Here is a 10,718-nt window from a genome sequence, read left to right as displayed (position 1 = left end):
TAACATGACCTGGAAGTATGGAAGTGACACGTATAGCACTGCCAGGTGCCTGACATCTACTGATTTCTTTAGTCCCCATGACAGGTAAGAAGTCGAAGTCCCAGAGAATTTAAATAGCTTGCCCAGGGTTACTTGGCCGGGAAGTGACAGAGCTGGGGCCAGAACAGGAAAGACCTTACATGCTGGGAGCAGGGAAGCCATTAGAAGGTTTTAAGCAAGGAATGGACACAATTATGATCACATTTGGTGTTCAGAAAAGTCACTCAGGCTTGTGGTTGGAGAATGGATTTAGGATTATTTTGGGGATTAAAAGAATTGCTACAATAGTGCCCAGCACAGAGCAAATGGCTGATAGGTTTCAGCTGCTATTATCATCAGCAGCACCATTATTTGTTTTTCATGGCCCAACAGAAGATATGAGCATGCAAAGGAGACAGCAGGAATATCCAGGGAAATGTACCATTGGAGCCAAAAATGAGAGCTTGATGAGCAATGTCAAATGCGGCTGAGCAGTCAAGATTATACCTGAGAAATATCTATTGGATTTACTAAGTTGGAGGTCACTGGTGAACTTGGCGGAAACATTTTCCAGTGTAGGAGGTGTGGACAAAGTCCAACTGCACAAACGTGAAATGTGGTGCATGGTTTCCAGGGGTTCTCAGGCAGTATTTATTTAAAACCTAGCCCTTTTTTCCTGAGGTTTCTGCTCCACCTCCCCCCACCCCCCACCAAAATAAAAGAGGCAGTGCAATACCTGGTGTGACTGTGAAGCAGACAGTGAGCTGATGGGGACATGAGGATGAGAGAAGAATGGTTCTGCCCTCCAGGAGCTTCCAGGCTAGTGGGGAGCCACTGGACAGGTCCATTTTGATGGGGGAGGAAATGCCTGGGGTTTAGAGGGTAGGACTGGGCAGGAGGGAAGACTAAGGCACGGCCACATTATGAGTTTCAATGCCCTGGGCACTTGGGCTTTCGTAGGCCCTTCTTCCATACAAAATACTTAGTTATATTGTATGACTGCACTGGAATAAAGATGCACATATTACTATTATATACTACAACATTTTCTTTCACTTAGAAGTTCATTTTTTTCCCCTTCTGGTTGTAAAATAAATTAAAACATTTTCATAATGGGGCTCTTAGGCACTGTGCCTACAATACCTAGTGGATGAGTCAGCCCAGGAATAGGGTAATGGGGGATAGGGGAAGAGCTCTGGGTACCTGGGAATGGAGAGGCAAGAAGGAGATAAACCCTAAAGACGCAGTTCTATTGCACACTGACCCTACATGTAAGGCAGATCCCACAGGCCAGCCAGCTCCAGGAAAGGGCTAACTTGGATGTTGGGAGTTCGGTAGGCTCATGCAGCAGACATGGAGAAGGAAGAAGCAGTGTCCTTGCTGACAAACCCCCACTGGGCCAAGAGCTTCACCAGGCAGCTGATGGGAAGAACCAGATGGTGGTTCAGTTGGAACCACCACATATTGGAGCGCCAGCTGCCTTGGTCTTGTGAAAGCGACACCATCAGCCCTCTGTCACTAATGTCATTGTTGGGGGGACAGCTTTGGGAGGGTGGCAAGTGTACCTCCCACAGGTGCGGTACCTGCTTCTGAGAAGTGCTAAGAATGCCATAAGTTGTCAGTTCCCACCACAAAGGGAAAAGGTTTTGTCCTGTGGGCTTTTGGGTAAGTATACGTGTGTGTGTGAGAGAGACGTGGAGTACGGATGTGGTGCACTGTTGTTTCTGATTAATTCATTTCGTTAAACACTGGTTGTCTACCAAACCAGGAGTGGATGGGGAGTTGGTGATTTAAAGAGCCCAATTCAGATAGTTTTCTTTAGAACATGGCCCATGCATCTGAACCCATTCCGGCCGCTAAGCCCAGGAGGTTTGTGTTGGCTTGGAACCAGCAGCACTTACCCTCCCTGTTGCCAGGGTAATTCTCGGGTGGGGAGTGGGACTGGATTCAGTTCCTCTCATACACAAAACAAACCCAGAACCATGGCCCTCCCTAAGTCCCCTCCACAGCCCCCACCCGTCTCCCCACTCCTCTCATCTCCACCCTGCCCCACCTCGTGAGTTTTCCATCTCTTGGCCTTTGTTTGTTTCTGCTTTTGTCAGTCTCTTTCCTCTGGATGGGTTTCTATTTATTTCCGAACTGTCTGGGGCTGTGCACCATGGAGACAGTGTCCCTGGCTGCCCCTAGCTCTGATCTGGTTAGAATAAGCCCCTGTCCTTTGCATGCATCTCCAATTCGACAATAGAAACGTCCAAAACAAATCACGACATTCTGAAACAAGATAGAAACCACCATCTTCACCTCTTCCTGCTGGCATTCTTGTCCACCTGGAAAGGGTTTTTAGCAAATTTCCAGTATTCCACTGTAGTGTCTCTATAGTGCAGCCCTGAAGAGGAGAAGCAACATTTATTGAATACCTACTGTATACAAGCTACTTGGTGTTAAAAATCTGGTGGTGAAGACGATGTTTCCTGCATTAAAATTCAACTGCAAACTGCTTAAGGGGAGGGCCCAGGTTCATATACCCAAGTATCTAAACTACAGTGGATACTCAATAAAAATTTGTTGAGTGGATAAATGTATGAAAAGATGCAAGAAACATCTCTGCCATAGTAGAAGGTAATGATTGAACATCAGCAAAGGGGCCCTGGGCCCTTTTTTTTTAAAAAAAATTATTTTTTGGGAGAAGAGGAATAGGACTTTATTGAAGAACAGTGTGTACTTCTGGGACTTTTCCAAGTCAAGTTGTTGTCCTTTCAATCTTAGTTGTGGAGGGTGACATTCAGCTTCAAGTTGTCCTTTCAGTCTTAGTTGTGGAGGGCACAGCTCAGCTCCAGGTCCAGTTGCCGTTGTTAGTTGCAGGGGGCACAGCCCACCATCCCTTGTGGGAGTCGAGGGGTCGAACTGGCAACCTTGTGGTTGAGAGCCCATGTTCCAACCACCTGAGACATCTGGCACTGGCCCATGTGGGAATCGAACCAGCAGCCTTCAGCGTTAGGAGCATGGAGCTCCAGCCACCTGAGCCACCGGGCCGGCCCAGGGCCCTGTTTTTTGAAGTTGAGAAAAAATGCCTTGGCAAGACAGTGTGGGTAGATGCGAGTGTCAGAGAAGGTTGTAGACATCTGTTGCTTGATTTCAGCAAGTCCCATCTGCTTTCTGTCACCAGAAGTACCTTTGGGAGTAGTGAGGGAGGTGGGTGGCACAGAGCCTTTTGTTCACTGAAAATGCAAATGATCCCGAGAGAGATTAAATTATTGATTTGATGCTTATTCATGCACACGTGTAAATGACCGATGACAAAGCCTTTCCTAAGGACAGGGTTTAGTAGTTGGGGATGGTGGTGGTAAGAAAGAAACCACTGGAGATTCAAGGATGAGAGGCGCTTTCACCATGTGAGGGGGTGGGAGGAGAAAAAGAAGGCTGGGGTCACCAGAGTCAAACTCTCAATACCCATTTGGCCCGTGGAAGACCTCTGGAAAAAAACATGGGGTGCTGACAGAGCCTTCTACCACTGACCACATCGGTCAGTTCGATCAAACTGCCCCTTGATGGGGCAGGAAGGAGACAAGGCCAGCCTGAATTCCAGGAAGTATGGATTGCAGACTGGTTTGACGATGTTTTACTGTTCTTAAGCAAGTATAGTCTATACCAAATGGGCCCATAACACATTGCCTATCAAAAGGCTGTAGGGATTTAAAACCAGCACATCAACTATATTTTTAGAGGGCTTGAGAATGCTTGAAAAGTATTTGTCATCTTAGTTCTTTGACCATTGATTTCCTTTGGATGATCTCTTGTTCTTGTTGCCCACAGTCCATTCACCTTCCTGGTACCATACATACCCCAGCTTCCCTCTGGGAAACCAACCTCTTTTCCACTCTCATTTAGTGGTAAAGCTGACTGCCCCTTCTATCCACATACTCTTAGAGGGTGGAGTAGTGGCTCAGCCTCAATGATTGGTTCAGGCAAGGGCACATGACCAAGAGTCGACAAGGAGATTTTTGCTGGGGCTGCTGGGAAAGAGGCACATGCATTCCCCCTAGTCCTCAATGTGAGAAGCTGGCTGTGCTGCTGCTGTATTGCTGCCGTGTGAAGCCTCAGACTGACACCAACACAGTGGAAAGCAGAGCCAAGAGAGGAAGAGAAGCTGAGTCCTGATGATGTTTGAGTACTGAATCCAGTCGTGCCTAAAGCCAGACTTCTCACTTATGTGACCAATAAATTCCTTTTTGTTTAACAGTTTAAATTGGACCTTGTGGGGAATAAAACAGGGAGGGGTCCTTAACTGATACCCTTTGTCATCCTGGAATTTCATTATTTTTGGTGTAAACCCTTTGTTAAATGTAGAGGGATGTGAATTCCAAATGAATGAGTTGGGATTGGTGAAGTTTGTCCTGGCTCCTGGACTATCCCCACAAGGCACTCAAACCTGGGCAAAATGAGAGATGGGCAAAACACACAAAACCCCCGCTATGTTCTGGGGACTTCTGTGGCCTCAGCATCAAGGTGCCTCCTTGGGTCAGCTTGGACTTGTCTGCATAAAGGGGCCCCCAGGGCACTCTGAGACCTGCGAGCAGCCATGGGTAGATGTGAGCAGCATAGGGGTTATAAGCTACACTGGAAGGTCCTGGCCCTCAGGAAGACCAGAGGTTGGCTCTACACCAATAGAAAGATTGAGAGCGAAAGGGGCTACCATTTATCACGTGCCTCCTGCATGATGGACATATTGAAAGAATTATCTTTCATCCTCACAATATCCTCGTGAGGCAGATACCATAATAGTTATTTTACTAGAGAAGAAACAGGCTTGGAGAAGTGACTTGCCCAAGGCGAAAAGGCTTGTAAAAGGCAGCAACTAAGTTGACTCTAGAGCTGGAATAATAAGGAAGGCCGGCAAGTGCAAGGCCACAGCTAGAGGGGCTGCCTGAGCAAAAAGGCTCTAGGCCGGTGGTGTAGGGAGGCTGGAGTGGGCCAGGGGTGCAAAATGAGCTCCTTTCCCAGGCTAAGGCCAGTAAGGCAGTTAGCTCTGCCATGTCTCGTAAGCAAGGGGCACCTGGGATGCTGCGAGTGGGACCATGGGAAATCTTCCCTCACGCCCACACTATTAACAAGAGCCCTGGGCTCAGCTCCATTCACCTTTCCAGCCCCTTAACGGCAGAGCCAGGAGGTAAGCTCAGAGGTGCGCGTGATGCTGAATGTGGGGCAGGGAGGGGCAGCTCCTCCTTGGCATCCCCCCTCCCCATCTGTTTAGAGCTTGGGCCATCAGCCTGCTCTGATTAAGTTGACTTTTTCAAGCCCTCACATTCAGGAGCTGCCAGCAGCCAAATCCCCCTGATTGTCTGAGATGTTCCCAACATCAGAGAATAAACAGTCTCCCCTGTCCAGCCAGCTGTGCCGAGCAGCATTCCTGTCTCCCTGCCCGGCTGGGTGGGGCTGCAGCCCTGTGTCCACCTCCAGCAGAGGCCTAGGGGACATGGTGAGTGGGTGGAAGGGAGAGGAGAGGTCGCCGTCTGTCTCCAGACCACATAGGACATTCCCTCCCCTGAGTTCCCATTTCGCCCCCGTGCCAGGCATCTCAGCCTCAAGCCACTCCCTACACAGCTCTGTAATTATGACTGTGTGACTTAAGAGGAGGCCCACACCAGGCCGCTGTACCTTGGGTCAAGCCCCTTCACCTTTGCCCAGGGGCTACCTGGAAAATTTGAGACTCCTGCATCCTTCTAGCTAGCTCTGAAGTGATCACACCCAAATGGCTCATTTTAGAGAGGTGGACACCCTGAGTCAGCAGGAGAAGTGGGACTAGACCCCAGGCCTTTCATTGCTGTCCACTGCCTCAGGATACTGTGGATGCTGTGGCTAGAATGACGTTAGGGGCTCTGAGTGAGAGGGGCAGCCCATGTTTTTGCAGAGGAGCAGAGGTGTTTTCATCCTACGCCTGTTTTGGAGATCAGGCTTGAGGCCACGCGGTTTCCTGCGGAAGCAAGGCTTCTGGAAAAGCGCTGTTCACCAGCTCCTCCTAAATCATCTTGTTGGGAGCAGAGCTGGGGCAGCAGGACCTGAGTGGTGTTCTACACGGCCCAGAGTCCAGCGTCCAGTCTGGGCTTGGCCAGGCCATGGGAGGCAGCCTGGGGAGGAGGGCAGAGTGTTTGGGAAGGCGGAGCCCCCCAGCACACACCGTGTGTTTCTCTGCCATAGCACTCTGGTCGGGAACTGTGGGGGAGGAGAGAGAGCAGCCTTTCTCAGCCAGTGTGCAAAAGAAATTCCTCCAGGAACCCTTCTGGCTGGCGATAGCCCAGGCGCGGGGGTGAGGCAGACCGTGTGGGAGCCCCAGGCGGCCCAGGGGTCTCTGCGGTCAGGTGTCTCACTCCCCGTCTGTCTCGGGCCTCCAGCTTGGTCTCTATGTAGCTGTGTGGGTCAGTGTGGACCCGTGGGACGGTTCTGAGCTTGTGAGTGTAGGCAGCTGCATTTCTGGTTGGAGCTGGGTCTCCTGGTGGGAAAGTATAGACGTACACGTTTGCCTGCATGCAAACATGCCCACTTCTGTGTGAAGTCACGTCCAGGGCCCTCCACGTTTGCATACATGAGTGGGTCTCTGCCTGCCCACACGTGTCAAGGGTGTCTGCGTGTGAGCATTGAGGTCATTTTGGTGTGAACATGCGCCTGTCTTTCTAGCTGTAAGTTTCGGTGTGTGTGTCTCTGGGAGCGTGGGCATATGTTGATCAATAACTTGTCAGTGTGTCCCTGAAAGCATGTATGCCCGTCTGTTTACATTTGTGCCGCAGCATTCATTCACACATTCATTGATTCATTCAACAAGTGATTTGCTCATTTACCAACAGGAATCTTTCCGGTGCTCGTTCTGTGACTAGCCCCACATTGGGAATTTAGAGAGGTGTCCAGGGCAGCTCCTAATATTTTTAAGACCCAGGGCAAGAGTACAAATGAAGGCTTATATTCTTGTGTCCAAATATTTAAATAGTATATGTCAAAACAACAAACTGCGAAGGGAAATACTCACTCCTAATAATCCAGAGAGCTAGCTTTGATTTTGAATTCCCAGCTCCTCTGAGTTCTGTGCTGGAACTTCGCAGCACGGCCTCTTTGTTCCCCTTCCTGGCTCTGTCCTTGCACACATGTGTCACTCCTCACACGTGTCCAACTACATACATGCATCCACAAACAGCTGGCCCTTGGCTGTTTGTGGCCCTCGGAGTGCCACACTATTGACAAAGTCTGCCCAAATGGCTCCAAGAAGGAAATCATGGAGTCCACATACCTGATTGGTAATCCAAGAGGAGGGTGTGGGCTTCTGGTGGGCCCATTCCCTTGGTCCCAGGGAATTCTCACTGTAGGGTGGAGTGTAGCCAGAATAAAGCTAGAGTGTAGCCATCTAAAGGGTGGACCCAGGGTAAGGGCCCTTTTTGCCTATTTCCGCATGGAACTCGCAATCTGGAAAGGAACCTCAGCACGTAAAGAGAGGAGAACAATACAATATATGTGTGTAGTGCCTGTGTGTGTATCTTTGCTTGTGTATTCAGGTCTCTGCATGTCTGCCTGTGTGGATATCTGGATGTGGCTATGTGTGTGTTCCTCTGCTTGTTTACCTTTTCCTTGTCGCCTAGAGGGCAAAGCCCGTGGCTCTCCTCCCACCCTTCTCTCACCTGGGTTGATTTAGGACTATGAGACAGGCTGAGGTGGTGGTGGGGGGCACTGAGCTGAGTTCCAGCCACTGTTCTGTGCTCAGTTTAGACTCACTCTGTGATCTGGCCTTAGTTTCCTCATCTGCAGAATGGAGAGCCTAGATCACCATGCATTTAACTTACAGGCCTTGCTTGATTTACAAAAGGAGTATGATTGATTTCCCGAGTTGATTACTTTCCAGAAGTCAAACTGAGATATGCCTAATTGTAGAAGCTCTGGCTTTAGACAGAACTGGGTTGGAATCCCAGATCTGCCATATACAAGCTGTGTCTCTTCTAAAGTTACTTAATCTCCCTCAGAGTTGTGAGGATTCAATAAGATGATGTGTGTCAAGTGTTGACTATCATGCCAGGCTCACAGATATTCAATAAATATTAGCTTCTGTCCTTATCTAGGGCGTTTCCAACTTTCGAACCTTATAAATTCTGGGTTCAGTAGACATGTTGACTAATTGAAATCATTGGAACCACATGTTTAGGGAGTTCTGGCCCTGTCTTGGCTGGGGGTGGGGGGTGAGGACAGTTGGGTGAGAAAATCTGGCCCTTTCTTTAGTAGCTTCTAAGAAGCTGCCAAGTCAGATCTGTGTATGAGACGCTCCCTCTACCTCATTCTCCGATAGGGACCCTTGACATTTTCTCAGTCTTATGTAAGCACTGTGAAAAACAGGTTCAATGCCCTCCTCTGACCTGGTTTTGCCCCTGAGCCCCTCCTTGGTGCCGCGGAACGCTGAGCTGAGTAGGATGAGGACACAGGACAGAGCTGAGTCAGATAAGGCCTCAGGCTCCCCGACATGTCTGGGCCTGCCTGACCAGCCCAATAGCGGGCAGATCCAGCTATGCAAAAGGCACCTGTCTCAATGATTGATCTTCCTGGGAGTGAACTGCTCTGCTTCTGGCACAGGTGGCCTTAGGAACCTGGAGCCCCGGGGAGACTGAGGAGACATCCATGGCCTCAAGGCCCCTGGAACAGCTGAGTCCCAGCACGAACAACCTGAAGAGAGCGGGGAGGGCTGGTGATAGCCCCTCTCAACCAGGACTGTTGGGGGTGACCATCTTGGGAATCCACCGGCACCTGTGAAAACTGGTGATTCTTGGGCTCTCCTGACCTGGAAATATCCCTGACCTGGAGGGAAGAGGGAGGGTCTAGAGCCTAGCCAGGGTGCTGAGTTGGGAAATGCTCTGAGTATGAGCTCAGGGTGGCTGAGGCCCTGAGCTAGGCAGCAGAGCGTCTGCCTTGGGGTCATGTGGGCCGGCCGGCCCTTTGACCCCCACCCCCAACACCCACATGCGCGAGTGAGAATTGGTTTGATGATCTACCCGCTCCAAGCATTACTGGAAAGGTAGGAGCAACTTAACCCGCAAAAGGCTCTTTTGGGGGTCATTGTGATCTCTCTCCACCATCTCTAGGCTGCTCTATTTGGGACCAGAACTGGGAATTTTCCTCTTGAAAAAAAATTCAAAGCAAGGGAGCAAGTGGTGGGTTGAGGCCAAAATAATGTGTTTAAGGAAATTTCTGCTTCATGCTGGCTAGGACAGGGAATGTCTGGTCAAAGAGCTGCTGACGGCCAGGGTCTCTGTAAGTAAACAGACTGCCTCCGATGGCCTCCCTGAGCTCATTTCCCTCAGCAGTGTGCGAGGAAGATGATGTCACCAGAGCAGGGCCTCCTGGTCATGGAGTTTGTCAGTGAGCAGGATGGAGGCTCAATGATTGCCGGCAGCCTGGGTGCTCCTGCCTGGTTATTGCAAACAGCTGCTTCCTACACAAGTGACTCTGACACTTTCCTATACATAGTCATCTAGGACGGGACTCTAGCCACATCCATGACCCCATAGCCAAGGGTGTTCCTGGGGGAGCCTGGGATTAACTGTGAAGTTGCCAGCATCCATGCAAGTCCTCCTCAAGTCTATGGAGAGGGCCTCCTAGGCTGGGTTCAGTTGCAAGGAGTAGTCCCTGGAGGTACAGACCCATGTCCTGCCCCCATGCAGAGCCAGCAGTGGCAACGTGCACCAGAGCCTGTCTCTCCTGAGGCCAGGCAGCCAGGACCAGTGGGGAAGTTTCCATGAGCAGAGGGCACGAGGTCAGGGGCGGTTGGGCGCTGGGGTAGGGAAGAAGCCACAAAGCCCTCTCTGTGTCTCCTGCACAGGCTCTTCCTGAGCACGGAAGTCACCAGGTAAGACTTTTATGGGGTTTGGAAACCCGACAGCAGAGTGGCTAAGGAGCAGCTGCCAGAGGTTGGGCCAGGCTCTGCAGCCTCCCCCTCTTCACCCTATACCACCTCCACTTCACTTCCTGGCAGGGCAATGGGGAACAGTGAGCCTCCAAGCAGACAGGTAGGCTAGAAGTTTCTTGGGAGTGTGCCTCAGCCTTTCACTTCTTTCTGTCTCCCAGAATTCTGGGCTCACTTCACAGGGCACTCATCAGTTACACAGACCCACCCCACAGAGCAACCAGATCACTCAATGCCTGCCTCACCTACTCTAGGCTGACTGAAAACCTCAGATTGACCAGTAGGCTCACAGAAGACCCACTGCCTGCCTCCTGTGCAGCCTGACCGACCAATAGGCCAACCCACTAATTTAGTCTACTTATTCAAACAAATAGTAATTGAACATCACGTTTGTGCCAGGTCATACGCTGGGTGCAGGGGATATAGCAGCGAACAGGATAAACAAGATGCCCGCTCTTGGAGAGCTGACAACAAGCAAACAAAACAATGACAGCGTGTGGTTATATATTATGAAGGAAATAAACAGGACTCCGTGCGAGAAAGTATCCAGCAGGCCCAGTTGAGGTAATGATCAGGAAAAATCTCTCTGACACATAAATCTGAGACCTGGGCAATGAGAATGAGAAAAAAAAAAAAAAAGACAACATAAAAAAACCCCATACAAAGCGCCTGTGGAAGTGCTTTCCAAATAGAGGGAAAAGCAATGCCAAAGTCTTGAGTTAGGGAAGAGCTTGGCCTAATCTTGGAATAACCAGAAGACCAATGCGACTGG

The sequence above is a fragment of the Rhinolophus hipposideros genome, assembly GCF_964194185.1.
Source record: "Rhinolophus hipposideros genome assembly, chromosome: 5".
NCBI lineage: Eukaryota > Metazoa > Chordata > Mammalia > Chiroptera > Rhinolophidae > Rhinolophus > Rhinolophus hipposideros.
This window is presented reverse-complemented; position numbering follows the sequence as displayed.